General features: G+C 47.3%; 1 long non-coding RNA gene across 2 annotated transcripts in view; it reads right to left on the bottom strand.

The window, feature by feature from the left end:
* Positions 1–4,835: 4,835 nt before the first annotated feature.
* The window catches only part of LOC147044140 (uncharacterized), a 30,600-nt gene continuing 11,891 nt past the window's right edge, over positions 4,836–23,544 (bottom strand). Inside the window, exons 2-6 of one of the 2 annotated variants that reach the window (XR_015068460.1) lie at positions 18,470–18,587; positions 16,186–16,243; positions 10,627–10,722; positions 8,491–8,545; positions 4,836–7,769 (exon numbers count right to left, since the gene is read on the bottom strand). This is a non-coding gene — a long non-coding RNA (uncharacterized LOC147044140). The remainder of the gene's footprint in view (positions 7,770–8,490; positions 8,546–10,626; positions 10,723–16,185; positions 16,244–18,469; positions 18,588–23,544) is intronic. The other variant, XR_015068459.1, reaches the window with a different exon arrangement.

The raw sequence follows: 23,544 nt of genomic DNA, 5'->3' as shown, positions 1-23,544 counted from the left end.
TGTTTATCAAGAATGTTGTAAAGTAAGTAGACTCAGAATATCCGCGTATAAACGCCCATCTTCTGGTTTCAGGCCATCGGTCTTCTGAAGCTGATCATTTGTAACTTGCAAACTGGGCTGATGTATGTAAGCGCATTCCTACTATACGTGCGGTATTGATGTCTTGGAAGAGAAATGCACACGGGAACACGGAGTTGTCGTGTTTGGAGAATGTTGATAAATGTCTTGCAATCTGTCACGCTCATGTTCTTACACTCTTGGCAAGTTTTGATTGCGGCGCTCCAGAGCCATCCCGCAGAGTTTTGGCCACAAATAGGGGTACGGGAAGAATTCATTTCGGTCCCTCAAGAACTCATATACCGTTCTGTATATGATTATGTTTTTCCAGGGCTAAAAGTCGCTGCAGAGACGGTTGCGAGATACCACAAGATTTCAAAACAAGACTCCATTTATTTCCTACTATTATAATCAACCCAAACACTAACCCAACCGAAGCCCAAACCTAAAACCCGCTTCATCTGAAACGTACTATCTCCACTTCTATCAAACACTGTTGTTCTCGGTCTTACGGGCCGAGATTGTTTGCTTATGCTAAGTCTTCTGTTTGAGCTGGGAACAAAAGGCATTGCACAACGCTCACAGCCAGCCAGCCAGGCAGAAAATACAAGATTAACATGACGAAGGGATGCGGGAGCTGAAAGGAAATATGCTCTTACCGACGGAGATTTATTTAACGTTTCTTGTAAAGGCGGTTTCTGCTCAAACGGCGTCGAGGTTAAACATTTGCTCGTGCTTCGTGAATCACCCCCAACATACGTTTCGGTATCATGCTGTTTAATGAACCCCAAATAAAGTTGATGTGGTGATCCTGGGCTGCTCTGAAGAAACCTTCAGTGACATTCAAGGAGCTGCTGGTTTTTCATACTCCTACTCACTTCCTTGCTCTTATTTCCCCAACTGCTGGGAAATGTCATCTGAATTTAGCCCGCATGGCCCTTTTTCTAGAGCGGCTCATTCCGAATTTCCCATATCGTTTGGCACCGCTACGTTCCTCATATGGATACGCCATCTCTGTTCCATATCCGTCCCACTCCCACGTTCCATCTTATTCTCAACTTGCCACCTTATAGGGCGCCGCTGGCATGCTGGTGACATCATTGTTTCCACGGCGACTACCCTAAAATCCCAGCCAGTGGTGTCGTTATCTCTCTCGGGCGGCTGATTTCCAGCCACTCCTGCCTTAAACATTCCCCAGAAGCGACAGATACGACACTCCTTCTCTCTACATGTTGTTGAATAAATCTTCGTTTTGTATCTTGCCGGGTCAATCGCGGGCCACCTGATGTCATCCGATTCCTAAGGCTGATTTTTTGTTGTTGTTGTTGACGTTTTTTGTTGTTGTGCCTCTATCAGCAGCTACCCTCGGCGGCTCCTTCAACCCGCACGCCGGCGAGATTCTTGTCAGCACTCACCATTCATGACATCATGAACGGGAAGACAGCTCGCTCGTTGGGTATTTGGGAAGACGCACGTCGACAAACGGAAGCTGCCAGTCACCGTCACGAGGTAGTCGTCTTACATTTCACTTTTTCTAATCTGTAGTCATGATGTCAACTAGTGAGTGATGAGTGAGTGAAGACTTGAATGACTAGCAAGGAATCTCAACTATAACCTGAATTTGAAAAACAGGTCTTGTCACATGTCTGTCATTGGGACCAAAAACCAATGAATCGAAACAGTTTGGAAAGAATAGACCGAGGTGTGTCGCCCTTGCAGAAAGCCTCACCACAGTTTCCCGGTGTGCGAGTGGGTGGTAGGGGTGGAAGTGCAACGGAGATAATCCTCGGCTTAAGTCCTGCGCACGTTGGCCAGATCAGTGAGCCAAGGGCGCTTGGTGGGTTGAATGGGCTGTGCTACCCTGTGGCAGTCACCCGGCCGGGAGCCGTCCACCTGACCACCAGCCCGCAGAAGTTCCGTTTGCTAAATCCATCCGAACAGATCTGCCGTGTCCTGAACTCAACCTCCCGTTCATTAGCGATAGCATTAGCTCCAATGAATCAACTTTTGCTTCTTCATAACAAATGAACACACATGCTGATGGCATATTCGTACTGTACTGTCATCGGTCCTGCGCCCCTCCCTCTTGGGTCATCGGGTTAACGTCTTCAAGATGGCTTCGGCAGTGGGGAGAGATAAAGATGATCGGTTGACCCACAGGTCAGAAGGTCCGGTGACCTGGGCCTGGCCCCGTTTGAGTCGGAGACCCCGAGGAGAGAACCTTACAACCTACACGTTGGCCTGTGTGCGGGTGGGAGCACCAGCTGTGAGGACGAAGACAAGGAGGAGGAAGAAGGGGCTCGCTCAGCTGACAGGATGTGCATCGTTCCCCGGATACTTTTCACTCCTCTTCATTTGGCGCTGCGTGTTCCCAACCTCCTCGTGTTAATGCCGCCCTTTAACCACGACAAGCTCTGGATGAGACGTTGCGGTATCGCAGTTAATGATCCAATCGCTCAACCGCAAAATGGCAATAAAGCGGCGTAACCCCACCCGCCATCTTCGTCGTGACAGTGGGAAGCCGCAGCGTTTCCGCCGCTGAGTTTTTCGATCTCAGTGCGAAGGTTGAATTCTTTTGGGAGTTGCTATGACAGTTTCAAAACGTGGACCACCGTGACGGTTGCACCTCTCTCGCTGCCCGCGGCCTTTAAATGAAGCCAAATGTGAGGCGATCGTATCGAAAATAGCAGGAGACAGCTCAGCGCAGCAAAGGGAAAACAAAATTCTTTTTCCCACAGATCCACGACCGCAATTTCTAATTGTTGGGGAAGACGAGCGAAAGCTTCTTTTCTCACGGCGGCAAATAACACGAAAATCAGCCGTATTACTTCTAATTAGCGCTTTTACCGACGCGAGAGATCGGTGTTCAATTACAGTCACCTGAAAAAAGCAGTCGGTGGGATATTTTACCAATCTGCCTTCTCAGGAGAATTTCATCACGTGTGAAATCGAAGCGTACCATCCGAGCGCACGCAAATGAGCTCCCGAGCGGTTCCCAGGGTGAGAACAATAAGCAATCGAGGCCTTGAATGCAGCATTGAGAGCACTTGATGGTCAACTGCTCTTGCTTACTCAGCAAAATAACGGTCTAACTTTGACCCCGATGGGTCCCGGAAACATCGAGCTGACGGCGCTCCTCACAACCCAAAAAAACCAGACTGGGCTTTTCCCCGCTTCCTTCCAAATCAAATGATTTGTGTTTGTTTCAGGAAGTCTCGGGAAATAAACTTGAGTGTGTTGTTTCAGCAAATGGATTTGCTGAGTCGCGTCCAGATGCGGTTCAAAAGTCTTTTTATTGTTTGAGTGTCATATCGTACTCTTCTGAAGACACTCGAAGGCATTCGGAATTTCTGGCGAGGATCCACGCCTTCTCCGATAAGATCGGACTTTGCAGGCAAAATTTCAAGTTGGACAAAGCGTCCTTTGAAAAACAAAAATACGAAAGCTTGGACCGGGGAGGGGGGGCGAAAATAATCCCCAATTTTGGATTTAGTTTGATCATCTGCAATTTCCTGATAAGGATCGAGAGTCTCATTTGGATTCCTCCGGTTTCTGGGAATCTCAATTACAAGTCATTGGATACAAAATCCCAAATGATTAGAATTAGCATCTTATGCTAATGTTTAGTGATAATGTTTAGTCTTGCTAAAATGACCACAATTACATAGCTGGAAATGAGATGCGGCCTTTCCATCTCAATGGCAGCCACTTTTTTTTTGTTCTTCCCACGTCACGTCTGGGGCTGCGTATTTTTGTGTTATTTTTAGCGTGTGTCTTACGCAGTTGACAGCTCGACACTCTCGGTCTAAATTCATCAGAGTAGTAATGAGACGTCTCTGAAGGTAAACTCCCTAGACAGCGGAAGAAGAAGCGCCTGCTGGCCCGACCTCGATTTCACCCCCCAGACAAAAAAAAAAAAAAGACAACACAGTGAAGAGAGGAAAAAAAATATACCTTTAAAAGTTTTACAAGCCATCGTTTGAATGTAAGCCTTCCTCGTAGCCAGCTGCTAAAGGTCAAGCCGTTAAAAAGGAGTTTGGAATATCTTTTGATTTTTCAAGTGCTGAAAATAATAATAGTAAAAAAACGAGCCCGTAATTCCTGGCCAGCGTTTGGACAGATTTGCTTTGTCGGCAGCAATTCAAAGCTGGCCGAGTGACGTCGGCCAGTGTTTGAGGTGGCGTCTCAGCTGGAATTCGGAATCCAGGAGTGAAACGGCCTGTCAGGCTGATGATGTACGGCGGGACGGGGCGGAGTTTCACCCACCCACTGTGGGCCTTTTTGCCTCACACATGCACAGTTTACTGTAAAGAAGCTATTATACTCCAAAATGTTCCACGGTCCATACATTTTGTACTCCACAGTCTCCACTTTGCTGTCGCTTCCCTCAGTCTCCTCTAGGATGAATGCTGCCACAATAGAAATATGAATATAAATCCAAATGAGTGTGTCAAGGTCAAGCTCATGTGCACTTCAATGCAAGTGCCCCTCCCCCACCTTTCTATTTTGTCATGATGTCTATCTTTAGACGGCAAATCCCGCCCCTCCTCCCCCCCTACTTGTTATCTTGCCTTCCCCCAAATTCTCCCACACCCCTTTGCCCCATCCCCACGCCTTGACACTGCCTCTCTGCATTGATGCCCATAATTACCGCTGAATGGATCCGCACATTTCCCATGGATGTCACTGGAGACTTTGGCCTGCTCTGTCGACCCCCCCCACCCCACACTCACCCCCAACACCATCATTGACGTCCCCCCACCCTTCTCAATGGGGATTAAGAGCGGGATGGAGAGGGTGAGAGAGGCCGCTTGCCCAGATGGAAGGATGCTTTGCTATGCAGGTCGTATACAGTATGACGAGCAAAGGGGGTGCCCTTAGTCTCCTCTTGAGTAAAAACTTTTTCCACGAGATTATTCCATTTTTCATGTTCAGTACTTCGTCTCGTTTCATAGCAGTGCACTTCACTAAAGTCATCTTCATTCAAATTTGTCACCTTGATTTTTTTTTGTGACTCAGTCCAACTGTTTGTTCCGTTTGACAGGACGGAGCACCCTAGTAAAGATGAAGACGTCGACGTTTGCTTGAATTAGAAGCCCCAGTCCCCACCTTCTGGAACAAAAGGTCTTTTTTTTTTTTTTTAATTAAAACTATAAGGTAAGTCCATCACACACAAGAGTGAAATTCCATCACCTCTACCGACTGTGGAAACTATAGCGGAAAAATGGTAAGAGTTGATTCCCACCAGAAGCGAGTGGACGGACGTCACGGTCAGCGGGAGCCTCGCCCGTTAGAGGTAACCGATACCCATTACCCGAAAAAGTCTTCTCCCACAGGGCCCAAAGGAGCGGCTAACACCGTTAATCACATCACGCTGAAGCCACAGAAAAGTGGCGCTTTGATTCGGATACTTGGATAAAGAGAAAAAGCGTATGGGAATAAAAAAAAAAAAAACCGGTTTTGTCCGCTCGGGAGGACGAGCGCGCATGTCGTGCTCAGCTGGGTAATATATGCATAACCTCAACATGACAGCTGGATCTCCTCCAGGAGAACGTGCGGTTAACTGTGTCATTTTTCCCCTCAGATGCGGCTGGGCTTTTTGGGAAGTTGCTTGGATGAGGACCGTTTGCAAGCGATGAGGTTTGGCTCGCAGCACGCTTCCAATTATCCCCATTAACGGCATTTCCAAGTCCATGTTGACGTTTGTGTGAAAGTACTGCTGCCCAACATGACTTTTAAAGGCTTATTAGTCCAGGTCGTGGCTTAACGTCAAATTAAACAGTTACAATTTTGAATGCTAGTAGAATAACTGAATTGTTTTGGGTGGGAGGTCAGGACGAGCCACCACAGTGTTAACGTTTGATCAAGCTAATGTTACTCATGGGACTACGTATTTATCGGAAGTCCCATTATGACATTATAAAGCAATAGTATTCAATTGCCGGCTGTAAATCATTAACATTTGTTGAGCTAATGTAGCATCTTTTTAATCTCGTTAGCTAGCATCGGCGCTAATTATGTCATTAGCGTGCACGTGGTTGGATTGCTTATTTTTTGTTTTCATTTTTTTTTACTTTAGCGTCAATATTTGTGTACTGACCATTTACTTTATTACTTTTGCCACTAACAAGATGAAAAAAAAAAACATTTTTTTGCTGTTAATTTCAAAGTGTAAGATGAGAGCTTTTTGATGCAACTTTTTGTTGGGCAGAAAGTTCTAGCATGGGTGACATTGCGCTTTGCCCACCCCTCCATTTGGTCTCACTCTATCATGTCCCATGATTGTTTACTCGGCGGACAAAAGGCATGGCCGCCTGAGCTCATTATGAGATCGGCAGCTCTAATATACTGCCAAGTGCTGCCCCATTTCCTGGGCCTGTTGTCTTGGCAACGCAGCTTCCAAGAGAGGTGGAGGGAGGAGAAGGGGGAGTTCTGCTCGGGACCCGGTGGTTAGGACTTTTTGAAGAGTTTGGGGAGGGCGGGTCGCATGATGTCATCCTATGGCACGGAGGGGGGCCAATCAAAGCCTGAGAAAATGATGTCACCTTTTGTTGAGCCGCTCCATTGAGGACTAAAGAAGTGCAGTGAATTGAGAGGTCATCTTTCCCCTCCCGTGTGTGAGAGGGGTATGTGGGGGAAGTGCATTGTGGTCATGCTAATGTTTTGGGGGGCCATAAAGATGTCATGTGGCTCAACTTCCAAAACATCAAGCCTTCACCCCCCCCCCTTTTTTATTCTCACATGCCAATGACCTCGTCCCTGGCAAATGTGATTGCTAGTATGAGCTGTGTGACATTTTGGATGACTTGTCACAAGACTGATGAGTTCTGAAGTCAACCAAACAATAAAACTTCTTTTTGAGGGATAATTAGTGCCTTAGCAACTGCACTGTTCAAATGTCACTCAGCGATTCCAATGTCAATCCGATTAGAAACCGATTCACTCCAATTGAGATATCGCAAATGGACATCACAAAATTCATCAGAATTTATTATAAAATGACACTTTCCAATTTCGTTAAGATCTAATCGACTCCACTTACAAACTGTTTGACAATGACACACTGCTGCAGTGACAAAACATATTGATTCCATTTTGTTAAAAAATAAATTCAAAAAGCTAAGCAAAGGTTTGTGATTTTTTTTTTTTTTTTTTTTTTTGCAGGGTTCTCCATCACCCGGCCTTGACCAGTCACCGCGGTCTAAATACTGGCTCGGATCTCCGTAGGAGAATGAAAATAACGTCTGATTATTTTCCTTTGGCCGTTCCAGCGCTTGTTGATGTATACCGGATAACGCCCGCCGTGGATGTGACATCGGCAGCGTTGCAGCGAGAGCCTGAGTATCAAAAGCAGATGTCTGTACGGGAAAATATTAATCCGGGCTCAGTGTAGAATAAGTCAAACAATATGTCCGTCCGTCGCGGTCAGCGCTGGTATACTCGCGGCGCATTCACCGTCTTGGCTTCCCTTTTTTTTTTTCGTCTTGACTGATTGATCTCTTTCATAAATTCTCAGAAACAGAAACCTCCCGGCCGTCCCACTGCGTCTACGTCAAAACTTCTCCCGGTCTAAGAAGCCGAAGTTGGATCTTGAGGGCGACGTTGTCAGTGATGGAGCGCATGCTTGTCGGACGGCTCGCCCGCCAGGAGAAAACATCTGCTGATGGCCGCACGAGTCCTAGCGGCGTCCAAACTGGGATTTACTCTTGATCCTAGAAACATAAAGCAGAAACTAATGATTGAACAAGGCCAAAAATGAGCACACAAATCAAAAGTGGATTGCATGAAAAGATGAACAAATATCCCAAAACGAGCAAAGGCAGAACAGATCTTATGGGAGTCTTCCAACAAACTAAAAACCGCAATCCAAGTCCAGACTCATGATTAAGATATGATTGCTGATGCTTTTGAATCTTGGTCTTCTAATTGAATATTGTGTTCTTCAGAAAAAAATCCAATTGTTTGCATCTCTGTAACGACTGGCGTAACCACGTTCCAACCTGTCTATCGTCCTTCCCTCATCATGTGTGCTTGTTTGCAGGCGTCCTGCCACGCTCACACAGCTTTTATTTACAAACAGGAACAGGAACGGGGAAGGAGAAAAAAAAAAAAAAACTCCAGGCAATCTTGTTTGGAGCGCGTCCACGCGTATGCTACGTGTCGCACGTATGCAGCGCGCCTGTCATAAGGGTCTTTTGAAGGTCAGCGACGCTGCGGTGGGCAATGGCGTCATATCTCCATCGGGTTCCACCGAGCGTTTGAAAGCGATACGGCCGGCGGCGCTGTCATGACTTGAACTTTCATAGCATCCCACTGAGGCCAAGTTGCGGCACTATCGCTTGGATCGGTCTGTGAGCGCACTAGAAGGGTCCGTTTATATAAGGAGCCTGCATGCCATGAGAATGCTGGCTAAAGATTACATGTTGAAATTACCTGGGGAAGTCCTTGAGATCACGTCTCCAGCTCGCTCTCGCTCACCCGATAACATCTGAAAATAGAGAAAGCTAGAGATGAAATATGTCATCTGCTCCAGCAAATCAACTTTGCTGCTTTTCGGCCAACTTGAGATGCAAATTGTGTTTTGAAAGCTTGACTCTTGTCTAAAAACACAAATTTAAATTGGAAAACCTATTTTGCAAAGTTTGGAACAGTCATTTTCAACCCTACCCTTAGTTTGAAAGCTTTCTTGGGCCACGCTGTCCAACCTGTTGCTGTCTTTTGCACCACCAAATCAGGCTTTACACTAAGCACATGGCTCCTACTTTCCCCGGCATCTTCACGGACCATTGCAAAAGTCAAGCCTCCAGGAGTGACATACTGTAGATCACATCCAGCCTTGAATGTGAAGCTAAAGTTTCACTGGAATCGGGTCAAACAGGGATGGAAGCAGTCAAAGGGGCTTTGCAGAGTTCGTAATGATGTGCTGGCTTGGCTCGTGTGTGTCTGCGTGCTGTGTTGTGTGTGAAATCCTAGCTGGAAACTCAACCCTAGTTGGAAATCCTACCCTTGTTTGAAATCCTGGTTGGAAACCCTAGTTTTCGCTCATTCTCAGTTTTTGTTGATCTTTCACTCCTTCGCAGATGGATGTTGTCCGGCATGTTTTTCATTGATGGGGGGGGGGGGTGAGTAAAGAGGATGTCTACAGGAGGCAACACTTGTCTGTTTGGTTACTCCCGAGTGTGTCCGGAGTCGCATTGAAAACCGTCAGCAACCGTACCGACCGAGACGATGCGTCAGGCAGGAGGCTCCGATCCCATCGGGCGTGTCAGCGGGGGTGTTTTTTTCATAAGGCGCTAATCTCGCCTCACAAAGAGGTATGCGATATTAGAAAAAGAGCCCCTACCCGCAAGCTAATCAAGACCCAAGCAGCCCTCGGAGCATTATCTCATCTTGGGGGACTAAGCCGAACCGCATGCAGCTCCGACCTCCTGCCGATCCACATGATAACTCATTTAGCTCACGATCAGCAATGTGACAGAGGATAGAAAAGACCCTAGGACGTTTCATACACAGTTTTGTGGGGTTAGTATTTACAGTTCCAGACAATGTTAGGGTTTTTGTATAGTTAGGTGTTTTTATTTTAATTTTTTAATTGAATAAATAAATTATAGTAAAAAGAGGCACAGTTCCTTGACTTGCATGCACATTGTGTGGAATTGATTCCCATACAGGATCTTATATAATAATGCTTTAAAAAAATATATATGGATGGATGGATGGATGGATGGATGGATGGATGGATGGATGGATGGATGGATGGATGGATGGATGGATGGATGGATGGATGGATGGATGGATGGATGGATGGATGGATGGATGGATGGATGGATGGATGGATAGATAGATAGATAGATAGATAGATAGATAGATAGATAGATAGATAGATAGATAGATAGATAGATAGATAGATAGATAGATAGATAGATAGATAGATAGATAGATAGATAGATAGATAGATAGATAGATAGATAGATAGATAGATAGATAGATAGATAGATAGATAGATAGATAGATAGATAGATAGATAGATAGATAGATAGATAGATAGATAGATAGATAGATAGATAGATAGATAGATAGATAGATAGATAGATAGATAGATAGATAGATAGATAGATAGATAGATAGATAGATAGATAGATAGATAGATAGATAGATAGATAGATAGATAGATAAATAAATAAATAAATGCACAGGCACAAAGACACGCAGTGGCACGACCATGCGCCGGTGGCGGCTTAAAAGCAGTCATGCGAAACAAGCCGTTTCTGCAAATCAGATTACATCTACGAGCTGAGGTGTGCTCGGCCGCACGCACTTTACAAACCTGAGGCTGACTCGCCTTTTCGGTCTTTGCCATCGATTACAAAAACACGAGATCTAGAAATGAAGTGTAAAAAAAAATGATTTCTTTGTCAAACGTAACCAGGAGAACCGCGTCTAGCCTCATTTCCGGAAGAGCTCGGCAGCTATTCGACGAGCTCTGCACTGGAATGAGGCACTTGCAGCGACTTGTTGAATGTGTCGTTAGCAGGAATGCAAAAGATAGACCACGCGCAAATGATTCACCTTCGATTCAGGTTTCCAAGTGAAGGGGGAAACACAGATTTCTTCTGTTTTGATAGACGCTCATCTGTCATTCCTCTTTTTTGCCGTCAGGTCGAACTGCAATGAAAAACAAGGTTAGCTTTAGTGTTATGCGCTTAAAATGATTGCACAGTATCCAAATTGGAACTTGAATAATACAAACATTTTAAATGAATCATTGTGTGAAAACCTCGAGACTATCCTTTGAAACTAACTTTAAAACCCAATTTGGATTGAAAGTCTACTTGGAAACCATAATATGGCTTGAAACCCTAACATGAGCTCAAAACTCGAATGAACCTCGCTGCCGTAGAACGTAATCAAATCCAGACCACAGCAAGACGCACGTGTTGTCCCCTGACGAGACTTAAACGAGGCTCAGCGCCGCTAATCAGAAAGCCATTCGACAACATCAGCACTAATCAACAAGCAAACTTTGAAGTCGTTATCTATCAATTTAGAAAAAACAATCACTGCCATCTGCTGTCTTCATGAGTCAGAATATTCTAAACACAGAGCTTGCTACTACCCCTTGGAGGTCCGAATGGTTCGGAACTGTCACCGTCCTGTCAGCAAATTCAACTCAAAATTACGTCCACAACACTGGTCAAAAGAACCAGAGTGTAGTATCTTCATCTGGAGTGCATTTCCTGCCCTCGGGCGAGGCATTTGTCCACATGGCTCTGCGTTATGTCGTCCCCTAACAACACCCAAACAGTACAATTTAAGGACAAGGAACCTCCGCGTCAAACATCTGGACAAATTCCTCACGGGGGGATTATGTCGGTTTAGGAAGCAGCGCTGAACTTTAAGAAGCAGATACGCGCAATCATCGCTGTCGACTCGGCTCCAAATTTTACTTTGGGATGGAAATTTAAGAGGATAATAAAATTATAGCGAGTACAAATTACAATGCCCTCCGCGGCCTTTGGTGGAGGGGGGAGAAAAAAAAAGAAACCCGAGTGGCAAATTTTACAGGCTGACAAGTGAAGAGACAGTTATATTGCGGAGGGTTATTATCTTGTCGGCAACAAAATGACGCCGATGGATTGTCTGTCATTCTTTTTTTTTTTCCCCCTTCGTCCAGAGGTAGCGAGCGGCGGTGCCCACGGGAGCTGTGAAATGTTAGTTTTGGAGTCAAGGTAAACACGCTCGCTTGCTCCCATGGTGGGCCGGTACCCTACACAGAGTAAGCACATGTTTCCCATTGTGGTTAAAAGGAAAGGGGGGGGGGACGGAGGGGATTAAAGTGTAGCGCGAGCCAGAGCCACAGTCAGATACACCCCATGGAGGGATCACAGCACTGCTGAGACAGCCCAGAGTGAAGTGGATGCTGCCGACCCACCGGGACGGATTTAAGAGAAGGACTTCCTGTTAGCTGACAGAATTGGTGTTGAAAACAAACATGATTTTTCTTTTCCACAAACCTTTCTAGGAATAGAGATCGTCTTCTGGCATGGAAATTTACCGGCGACGTGTGACCAGTTTTTGTGACTAGGTGAAGCAGCATGGGGTTAAGGCAGCGCCTTTCAAGTCTGTGTTCACGAGTCAAGTCACTCTTATCTCAAGGCACCACTATATGACAACTCTTATGATTATTCCGTAGGATCAAAACATAAGAGAAGTCAGCTGTAGAACAAAAACCAACCATGTGGTTTTTAAGCTAGCAAAATGTGAGCTTTTCTTCCCGGCGAGTCCAACAGGCCCCATGCAGGTAAGCACAGAGGAGGCTTTTTAAGGCAAGAGACTGTGACTGTGCAGCCAATTAAAGGACAATTTCAAGAAGGCAAATCGTGCGCCGGGCCATTGAGGAAGCTACGCATAGTGAAGCGTATCTGCATTTAGCACAAGCTGCCAATTAAGCAACACCCCGTGACACTCAGCTGCAACCACTTCACATGGAAAGACCGCAGAGAAAATTCTTTCTGGGCTGCGTTTAAAAAAAAAAAAAAAAAAAGGAGACGGGGGGGTCAGAGGGAGGGGGAAACATTTAGTGTTACTGGAGCTAGCTTACGAGGTGAGTCCATCTAAATGTGTCAAGCTAATTGTTAGCGTGCATTCATTTATTAGTGACACGCTAATTGCTCCTTCCGATTTTTGATTTGCAGTTTCTTCAATGTAATGCATAAGAACTAAGGAAAAAAGGCTGTCGGGGTGGAGAAAAGGTGGAATGAGGAACACGTGAAGACTAATCCAGTCCAGGATTAAGTATAGGCAAAATATCAGCCACGGTAAACAAATGACTAAGATTCTCGGTATGTGTGGTTAGGCGCCCCGGGGCTCCAAGAGACCCCAATGGGGTCTGGATCCAATCCCGCACTGTTTATCAGTGCGAGTAGACGCCGCCACTTGGGAAACACTCTGGGGACAAGTCCAAAAGCCGGAAAATCCATCAGTGCTGAAGCTCTCGAGGGCCGAACGGGACATAAGCGACTTTACCTGCGGTTTCAAAAAAATGTTTGACGACTAACCGAAAGTAAACCAACGGCGTCAGATCCATTTTCTGAACTGCTTATCCTCACTAGTAGAAGTTAATCACCATGTCTAGAAAAGGCGCTATCAATCACACACTCGATTTTGTAATCGTACTTTTAAGGCCAAGCCGCAAAGTCTTGCAACGCTGCAACTCGAGAGTCAAGATGAAAACCACCAGAACGGGACCACGTGGGACCACGTGCCATCGTTATTTACACAACAAATCAACAAGAGACAATTATCAATTGTTTGTGTGTTACAAATCGCCGAGGGGGTGATTGCAGAATGCTGATGATTGACGATGTACAACTTTTAGCATTGACAGTGTCCACATTTGGCTTGTTTGGTAACCATGACGACACAGATTTATAATACGCTGCTAAAGAAGACGCTTAGTTTGGAAAATATCATTGTTGTGGTTCTGCCTCATGCTAATTAACCGCTGTTGATTTTAGAATGGCGAGAGAACCATAGCCAAGCCTCCGACCCCGTTTAAAAGTCCTATTTCCAATACTTGAACTTCTAAAGGCCTCCACGTGTGAGATGTTCCGCTCCAGCATTCAGATTCAGCGTGCTAAAAAATCCGAAACGGCAACGTGTTACATTTTACGGCCTTCTGGCCCGCAATGCTTTGCCCGCTGAGCTCAGAGCTCCAGCGGGCCCGAAAGGACTTTGGCCACACAAAAGCCATCTGGAGTGCCACAAAATAAATCTTTGAATGTGCACTCTGCGTGGTGGAGACTCGCCGGGGTCGATACACGCTGAACCTTTCTCCTCCATCCGCCCCCTCCCACCCCCACAACTAATCCCGGCCTACATGAGTGACTCCGCCTGAAAGCCCCACACGCCAAGAAGCTCTCGCAAGACCACCTGCTCATCAAACTAAATTGCACTCAGCGAGGGCGATAGAGAGAATGAAAACGGAGGTGTCGAGGTAAAAAAAAAAAAAAAAGAAAATACACGTCTGTGATCTTGGCAAACAAAAGAACAAATTGCGTTTCAACGCAGCCGCACCCGAGGGTCAAAATGGCCATCGGCGCCCACTCGGCTGTGTTTGGATGCGAGGATGTCAATAAAGCTTGGCAGCCTTTCATCTTAGCTTTCTTTTGTGTTCCGCCACACTTGTCGGGCTACAATTGACGGTTATTATTCCGAGCGGCATTATCTTGGGGAACGCGAGAGATCCGAGCACTCTTCGGGAGTCGGAGGCCGGGCGCAACCGCGAGCAATCTCTCGGCAGAGATAAAAGCTCGGCGGAGAGGCCACGTAACGGCCAGACGGCATCCTCCCTCCTCGTACTAGCGCGAACGCGGCTTTCATCTCGGGCCACTTTGGCTTTAGTCAGAACAAACACGTCATTTGGATCCCGAGAACTGGGCGGCTCCAAGCCGCTCTTGAAATCGCTGTTCATTATTATTCTTACAAAATAAGAATTACCTTCTCTCAACATACCAACTAATGTTTGCGTGTGTGCTTTTGACCACCAAGCAGCACGGCTAATGGCGGCCGGCGGCGGCCATTTGCCAAAGGTCAACCATGCATGACGAGTTGTTTTAAAGACAGAGCTGACGTGCGGCCGAGGCCATCGAGCGACCGGAGCCTCGGCTTAGCGCCTTGACCCCCCCCCAGCCCCCCACCCACTTCGCTCCGCTGGTCACACAGCATCAGCTCCCGTCCCGAGCCCAGACACTGATTTATGGGACAGGAGGATTACGGACAAGCCAGCCGTGAGGACCACCCAGATGGCGACGCAGGGCGAAGGCAGACACAAATCATACGAGCTTGGAAATGAAGACATTCACACATCATTACAAATAATGTTATGAAAAACATGTTGGGGCATGTTTTTTTTTTTTTTTTTTTCCATCGGACGGTTTGAAAAAACGCCAATCGCACGTTCCGTCTTTTGTGGTTCCTCTGACAAGGATTCTCTTCAATCACAAAATCTACTTTTTTTTTTTGTGTCTATTTCAAGAGTCGCCCCTGTGGTCACAGATGGTCTGCAGAAGTTCGGAACCAACAGTGGATTTCGTCACACAATGGCAATGTTTTGTGATTCACTTACAGGCTCCGACTGGCCCGACTTGCATTTCACACTTAATCGGTTTTACAATTTCCATCCAGCAAGAGTCAAACGAAGAAAGGGCACATTTGTCACTCGCAGCGGAACCCAATGTACCGGTCGGCTGAGCTGGACAATAGGAGCGGGTGACAAATCGGACGAGGCGCATTCCTCGCTGACCTCATGGAGGGAGACGAGAAAGCAAACACTCACCTGCCCTGAGCTAACAACACATGTGGAGGCCAAAAGAGCAAACAACACACTTGCCTGCCCATACCTGCACACATTGTTGGCGAGAAAAACGGGTTCAGAGAGCTTGGGGTTTTCAAAATGTACCAAACGCATTCACTTCAAGCCCAGTGATTTGTGTGTGACAATCATTGATGAGCACATCTCACACAAAAAGTCCCCCTGAGGCCTTGTTTCCCAACAGTCGAGGACCCCGGACACTTCCTGGTCACGTGACTCCCTTTGATTGGCCGCTGGGAGAAAACAAATTCCTGCCTGGTCGTCATGGAGGTGAGTCAACAGCACGCGGGAAGGGTTGGGCGCGAGAGAGACGAAGGGGCGCACAGGCTGACCCGCCGTAGTTAACAATTCATCCCTGTATCCGGCTCCCGAATGATTGGGCAAACAGCGAGTTCTGGCGAGTCAATACGGCCAAGGAGGGGAGGGGGCACCGCGGCGTGACACGCTGACGGGAACACACTGACAGGAACACACTGGACTGTGGCGGGCGATGCGGGACGGCGGCCAAGCCCACCGATTCTAAACGTCGTCTTACTGAAGAATTTGCTGAAATCAAAGCTGTCGCTCGTTAAAATGCCGATTGCGTCAGTTGAAAGCCTCGAGGATCTTTGGCAAATGTCCAAATGTGTTGTTTAAAAGCTCCCGGTTAGGAAGTCATAAAGCCGCGAGGCCTCGTGATGACTGCTAACATATTCAAGGAAGGTTTTACGAGAGGACAACGTTGTAAATGCAGAGCGTTTCGAAGACAAACTCACCGTCGTATCTGCGAGAGCCATCGAGGCTTGACGTCGCTTCGGAATTTTGATTCCCTCCCTGTAGAAGCAAGAGAGACATTTGCATTACATACTGACTCCTTGGGGGATCAAATTAAAGAAATGACCCCAGGCCTGGCTCCCCCTACAGGTGTTAAGTGTAATTTTTTTTTTTAAAGATCAAGAAGGACCATATCCCTCGCAATAAATGAGGGTCCACTATATGTAGTTGCCATGGCAACGACATACGCTAATTATAAGACAGAACACCGCAAGACGATTTTGAAGTCTTCCAGATTGCTGCTTTGAGGCTTCACTTTCGGTCAGAGGGTGTTAAAGCGTGTCAAAGGAGGCCCGAACGGAAAATTGGTACAAGCCCGAGAGCCGCTTCCAAAGCGCTGACCGCTTTACAGCCGAGCGCGGCAGCGCCTGGCAAGAACGGGTCAGAGACAGAAATAACAGACAAGCCAAGGGTGGATTTCACTCATGTCACGTCATACAGCAGCAGCACCGGGCTTCAATAAAACACGATTGGGTTGGACCCAGACAAAAGTGGGCAAGGCCGAGAAGCGAATCTCATTATCCATTTAGCCATTGGACTTCTCCGGGCCCGGTTTTTGAGGGGAGGGTACGCGTCCGAGCCGGTGCTACTGGCGTCATGGCGCAGTGTGGTCGTAAACACTCGTTTTAGGAATCTCCCAGAACTGCAGCCGGCACCATTTAAAGTGCTGGAACGGAAAACGAGATTAAAAATAGCAGATGCTCAGAGTCACTTCCCCAAAAGGTGTGTCGGGGAGGGAGTGGTGCGAGCACGTTTACTCTGGAAAAATTCTTACAGTAAGAAAATGACTAAATGGAAAAAAAGGAAACAGTAAATCGAAGTTAAAAGTCTCATTTGGTTTGCGGACGAAGAAAACATTTTTCTGCTTGATATCTTGAATGCTGAACCGAACGACTGAGCTTCATTTCGTCAAGCCGTAACTTTAAGAGGATTTACAAGTAATTAGAAAAATACTGCTAGTAAAAGCAGTTAAATGTTAAATCTACACAGTTTTGTTTCGAAATCTGAACTCACTTCTAAACATTAAAAATGAAAAGCTAAAAAAAGAACTGCGCCACCTTTTGGATCAGGTGGGGCACTGCGGTTAGGAGCTGTTCGCACTGTTCAATAAGCAGCTATAAGTCTTTCGCTACAACCAAGTAAGATCTCACAAATTCTTGAGCTGGTGAAGCTAGTGAATGAAGTTGTGAGTGGCGGACTGCATGGGGAGGATGCCCTCGAGCCAGGCTGAACAACCGCAAGTGAAGCACGAGTCAGCCGGAAAGCGCGCGCGTATCTAAAAACACAAGCGCAAACACGGGCGATGTCACGTATTACACCTCCGATACCGCCGCAGGTCACGTTAGACAGGTGTAGCCATCGCGCCCGATGCATTCCCCTTCAGCTTTTAGATTTTTTTTTTTTTTTTTTTTTTTTTTTTGACTGACTGACTGACTGACTGACTGACAGCTCATCACGCCTCCCGGGTTGGTTGAAGCTATTGTAAACATCTGCGGGCCTTACTCACTTGGTGCGTGTGTCATTCTCAGATCCCGCACAGGAATTATAAAGACGCAATGTCACCGTGGCCATAAAGCAGCCTCGCAGCGCATTCAGTCCCGGAGCATTAGGACTCAAATTGGGTGGCAGAAGACAAGAAGGTGGCAGTAGAGGGGCCAAGGGAGAATTCATTCAATGTCGGAGACTGAATTCCGGAACAGATTGTGTTCCACCTCACGCGCCAAGAAAACTTCCTTGGGGGAGGTTGTGTTGTTCATCTTTATAATAACCAAAGTTTTGAACAATAAATTTGCGCTCAGACTTTCTTTACATGCTGCGTCAAGTCATTATGAACGGTTCTGTATCAGATTGCTGAAAACAGTAGAAACCTCTGCTGGTCACATTGGGTATTACAGATTACCGCATATCATCACAGTAGTGGTAATAAAAACTGCAGCACATTTTATTTTGTTGCTATTAAAATTTGCAAACATTTCAGGCATTTGTCTTGTTCGGTATGGGCTGAGCAGGTATGTGCGCGTCACATTAGGCGGAAGGTCCCGCATTAAAAGTCGTGTTTGCTCTGTCACGCGCGCGCTTGGGAGCGCGAGTTTGAACAGTGACGTGCCAAAGCCGTAAAAACAGGACATGCAGCGCTCGTGTTTGCTTAAGAAGACCCAAAGAATGGGCCGCCGTTCCAAAACAAATCCCTCGGCCTGCATTCCTACCCGTCCCTCAAACGCTTACCTGTCGAACGGGATGTGACAGCCAGCGGAAAAGGCGAGTTAACGACCGACGCGGTCGCCAACGCAGGCGGGATGACTTGCAAGTTTGCTTACGAGCGCTGACGTTTTTTCTCTCGTTTCTAAAAGAGATAAATTTAGAAAAACAACAATACTGTAGTCGTTTTCTAGAACCAAGCTGAGTGCACGTATACTCTAATACTTATTGTACATAAAATAAACACGAAAATCGTATGCATTACAATTATATTGTGCAAACTGCATCGTCACAATGCATCAGAATTTAAAAGGTGAATTTCCTCTAATCAATGGCTTTGTTTATTTTGAGTTGTACAGCTTTGTGTGTGCCGTCCCTCTGTCATGCATCTGCCGCATAAACTTTGTAATGATGTTTTCCGCAAGCGCTTGGCCAGCTCGTTCTTACATAACTCCAACAAACAAACCGACGGCTCGGACAGGAAAATACGTGGGGTGGAAATCCATTAAGTGTGGGGGGGGGGGAGAATCCCGCCCCCCTGCCCCGTATCAGAGCAGCCCTTGGGAGAAGGGGATGTGATTTGTATGTGTGTTTTTCAAGAGGGGTGCTCATAAACAGCCATGAAAGGGGCCCCTCTATTCAGCCCACCAGCCGAGATGCGCTTCACTGGGCCCGCCTTTTGTTTTGGCCTTAAACATAAAAAAGGGGGTGGGTAGATTATCTTGATGTGTCCAAGGCCCTGTGATGCCATTCGATTGGGTGCCCACTTTGGGAAACAGGGAAGAAAAAAAAGGCTTCAGTGGCGCTTGAAGTGATTTAAAAGATGGCAGAGGGGATTGGGAGGGGGAGAGGGGGTGCCCGCAAATCCTGTTTGGGAGCAACCCCGGGCAGCAGAATAGGGAGGCAAAGTGCCAAGGGAGCCATCATTCTATAGTATGCAAAGTTGCTCTCAACTTCATGAGTGGCGTGGATGTTAAAACAAAAGGCGGCCGGCATTCCTGTGTCACGTGACCAGGGTCAATGCGCCGGCGCAGCGCGTGGGGTCAGGAAGTGCAGGCAACTTCCCACGCTGCCTCACACCCAACCAACGCCAGCGGGGGACGAATGCGCTTGCCCATTGGCAGGTGTTCCACGTTCTCAAAAAAAAAAAAAATCCGCACCTGATGAGCGCTTGGGAAAATAAGCGCGACTTCCTTGTCAGCATGACAAGTGTTTTTATCAATCAGCAGTCACAGTGGGTAGGAAAAGAATTTCAAAATCATTCATGTGACCTTTGAACCTGTATTTGGTCAGTGGTATTTTAAATGATGACAGGTGCACGGATTTAACATGAATTTGAATGTGTTTATTTCTGAGCCCATTATTGAGGGTGTGCACACTTATGCAACCAGACAGTCTCAATTCACTTTTTCACTTCAGTATTTGAATTGAAAGCTAAACCTCCCAAAAACTGACATCATGAGTCAAAATGTCTCGAGAGAGCAAGCAAAGGAAACGCCTCAAGTTGCAAGCTTGTGGACGTCGGTGTCATATTCCCGCCATCGCCTTGATCGCGTTCAAATTGGAATAAAGAGATCCACGTCAACCAAGACATTGGCACAAAAGCGCGGCGGCCCGTCCATGCGTGGAAATCTAATAGGCATGAGAGAACGGGAGCGTCAACAAAAGCGAGCGGGCCAAACAAAACCACTTGGGGATGGATGAGTGGGCGCCTCGCAAACAGGCCGAGTCTTGTTCCGCTTCTTTTCCAGTTATATCATGTCGGGAGCCAACAGGTGGAACGTTCAAAGGACGGCGACGTGGCCATGTGGTTTGTCGTTTTTTAAAATCAATCAAATTTGGCAGATCTGCTAACGTTTGCTAATTAGTGCTCGAATTATTGCGCCACCATCGAGCATGACAGCCGTCCCTAGTCATCGTTCAGCTGACCCTCCTTGCACTCTCTGTCGAACCGGTCGGTGGCGAAATCACGTTTCATTGTCATCCCCGTTGCCGCGGAGACGCCGAGGCGTCGCTCACGAGCGGGCCCGTCTATCCGAACGACAGCGCGCTAGCTAATCCTTCTCCATACCGCGGTGTGTCACCGATCAGGAATGCGCGAGGCCTAAAACCGAGCCGTTGTTCCCGTGCCAACGCCGACGCTGGAGAAGAACAGACTTGCGAGATAACAACAAGGCTGGAGTCCAGCGCTTTGATATGTCAGACAGCTTCAAATGGGACAAAATCATAAAGCTCGCCGCTACAGGTGGGGACGTGTCGAGCGGCGTTGTCGAGAAGGAACAAAAAGCAGTTTAGCTGCTTCGTCTTAGCGTCGGACGCGCTATGAAAGAGCAGTTGAATGAGCGCTAAGCAGCAAAAGATCCCCCCCGCAGATTGCTAATCGTAGCTTAGCATGATGACCTGTCTGTAAACTGCCTTAGCAACAGCCACATGAATTCATACCTAATTAAATGTGCTCATACGATGAAGCTTTGAAGAGTTGACCATTATATCGAGCGGAGATCAAGCGGGCCGACATGACTAGCAGGGAGCCCATCCTATGCGGGGAAAGACAATAGCTTGTCTGTTTTACGTCTCGAAGGAGACATCAGCGCACGGATGCAGCTGACGTCGTGTGAGGCCGACGCGGAAGTGCGCCGTCGCCGCACAAAAGCGCCTTCATCTGCCTTGTTTGATTTCCTGGCCGCTCTCATCCAGGCGCGCCGTCGTCTATACAAATGACGCGAGATGTTTTGGATGATGGTCCTTTTGAATGACTTGCAAGTATGCGCTTGTCTTCAACACGTGTATTTTTATTCCTTCCAAAGTCACAACATGACCGCAAACTCTTGACCTCGCCACTTCATCAATCGACCTCAACTCGACCTCCGTCGGGCCGCTTGCGTAAGCACGACGATCACCCGAGCGACCTGCCACTTGCGGAACTCGCCCGTCGCTTGGCAAGCACTCACTCGTCCTGCTAACATTTTGATTGACGTTGATGCACATAAACATCCTCGTGTCTTCACCTGCCGTAACCTATCATTAGTGCTGTCATAAAGCCGCCCCCGCGAGAGGCCCAAACTACCACAGGTGTAAACACCTGGAGGCCCAATCGTAGCTTTTTAAAATAGGCTCCGCCCATTCTCTCTCACTTTGTTTTCTCCCCGACCGCAAATCTGACTTTGTTATAAATGAGGACACCGTTTGAATGAGATTGCAGCCTAATTACAAAACCGTGGCCGCCTTTGCTGCGATGAGTGAACGACGAAGGAATTTGATTCCGAAACGTTGGGCAATCCAAACAATGATATTAATTTGCAGTGGCTGGCGGAGGTCATGAGAAAACATCTGAGTCGTGCACGGTGGTGACAAATTAGATAAACAAGAGAAGATTTCAGATACGTCTTCGTTTTTTTTGCCCTTTGCTGTGCGCAAAACCGGGATAGCGGTGGGGCTTTACTCCGTTTTGAAAAGTGGCAGATTGTAGCATGTTTGTGACACGAAAAAAAGAGAAAAAGCAAACCGCCATGAAAGCACATAATAACAACGCTACAAACGAGCGTCAAACCCCAAGCGTACTCTGGCTCAGGATCAGCAAACAAATCATATGATTTAATAACAGAGAAGCACGCCAGTGTCATGGTTGAGGCCTCGAACGTTGAAGAAGAGGCACTTACAACAGTAAGCCCCACCCCAAGATGTTTAAGGAAGTCAGACGAGGAAGTGTAAAAAGTGACAACAAAAAGTCCATCCACCAGCGGAGCTAGAAATTTTTTTTCTTGGGGTGGCCATGGGGGTCAAGGATATCTCAGCGGGTACGAGAATCAATGTATATGTTTCCCTATGGGGGAGGGATGGAAAGGTGAAAAAAAAATTCCTGGAAAAATTGGAAAATTACCAAAAGTCAATCTTTCAGGGGGACGGCGCCCCTGTGGCCCCCTCTAGCGCCGCCAGTGATCATCCGACCATCTATTTAAAATAAATTTCAGGGTCACATCAAAGCTGCTGTTAATATCTACGATGACTAAAGCTCTCGTTAGCACACAGTTGTTGTCTATGTTTTGGTGACCAAGTTCTGCTGGTATGGATATTTGAAAGCTAGCGTGATTGTAATAGCAGAAGCTAGAGAGACTAATTCCAAATGAGCTCATCAAACTGCAGCACATACTGGTCGAGGACGTCTGCGCAACATCACCTCCGAGCCGCGCTACGGAACATTTATATACAACAATCATGCGGGCCCACAGCCCACTCCCAAACAAACACACACACACTCAAAAAAAAAAAACGCTGATGGCAAGCTAAAGCCAAGCTCAGCCCATTTCTGTGCCCGGGTGCTGTCGGAGGCGTGATTGCTGTGAGAAAAATTCACGGTTCTCTCCGCTAAGTGGAAGTGGTGAAAGATCTAGCCTCGGGGTACGCACGTTGCCGACTGCAGATGTTTGGAATGATGCAACAAAGCAACGACCAGGTACAGTACGCCACCTGAACTTCCTCCCTCGCCCCCACGAAATGAATCGTCGCCGTCTCAGCACATAATATTTGCGGTGAGCGGCGTGTCGGAATGAAAGAGGCCTTTTCCAAGGGCTTAATCCTTCGGACGATTAGTCAACACGTCTGCCTTTAAAAGATGGCAGGAGAGCCCCTCCCTCCGACTGCAGCCCACAGGTGAATTCTGCTTAATCGGCGCTTTGTCAACCGGCAGCAACTTGAGCGTCAGGAAATGTCCTTCGACCCCGGGGACGAGCGACTGTACTTCCCCTGTCACATCCATCGGGCGCTGAGCCTCAAATGAGTGAACCGGACATGGGCGGGAATCGCTTAGCACACTCCCCAAGCGAGGTTTGGCACTGAGGGGGTATTCGAGTAACAATGGCAAGATGGAGGCTTCCTGCCACTGCATTCGGGGGGCCCGCGGGGTTGGAGCACACATGGTTTGAGTTGGGTTCCATGTCGGAAGGGCGGCGGGAAGGCGAGCAGGAAGCCTCCAATTCTCACTTCCTGCTTCTGCTGGAAACGCGATCCGCACGAGCCTCGACAGGGACGATGCGTCGGACGCCGAAGCCCCCCCCCCGCCCCAACCCTGGACCCGCCCACCTATCAGCACCCCGAGAGCCGCG

The sequence above is a fragment of the Syngnathus leptorhynchus genome, chromosome 16 (genome assembly GCF_054491065.1).
Source record: "Syngnathus leptorhynchus isolate UIUO chromosome 16, UIUO_Slep, whole genome shotgun sequence".
Taxonomy (NCBI): domain Eukaryota; kingdom Metazoa; phylum Chordata; class Actinopteri; order Syngnathiformes; family Syngnathidae; genus Syngnathus; species Syngnathus leptorhynchus.
The sequence above is the reverse complement of the archived record's forward strand: the minus strand, read 5'-3'. Positions and strand labels throughout refer to the sequence as shown.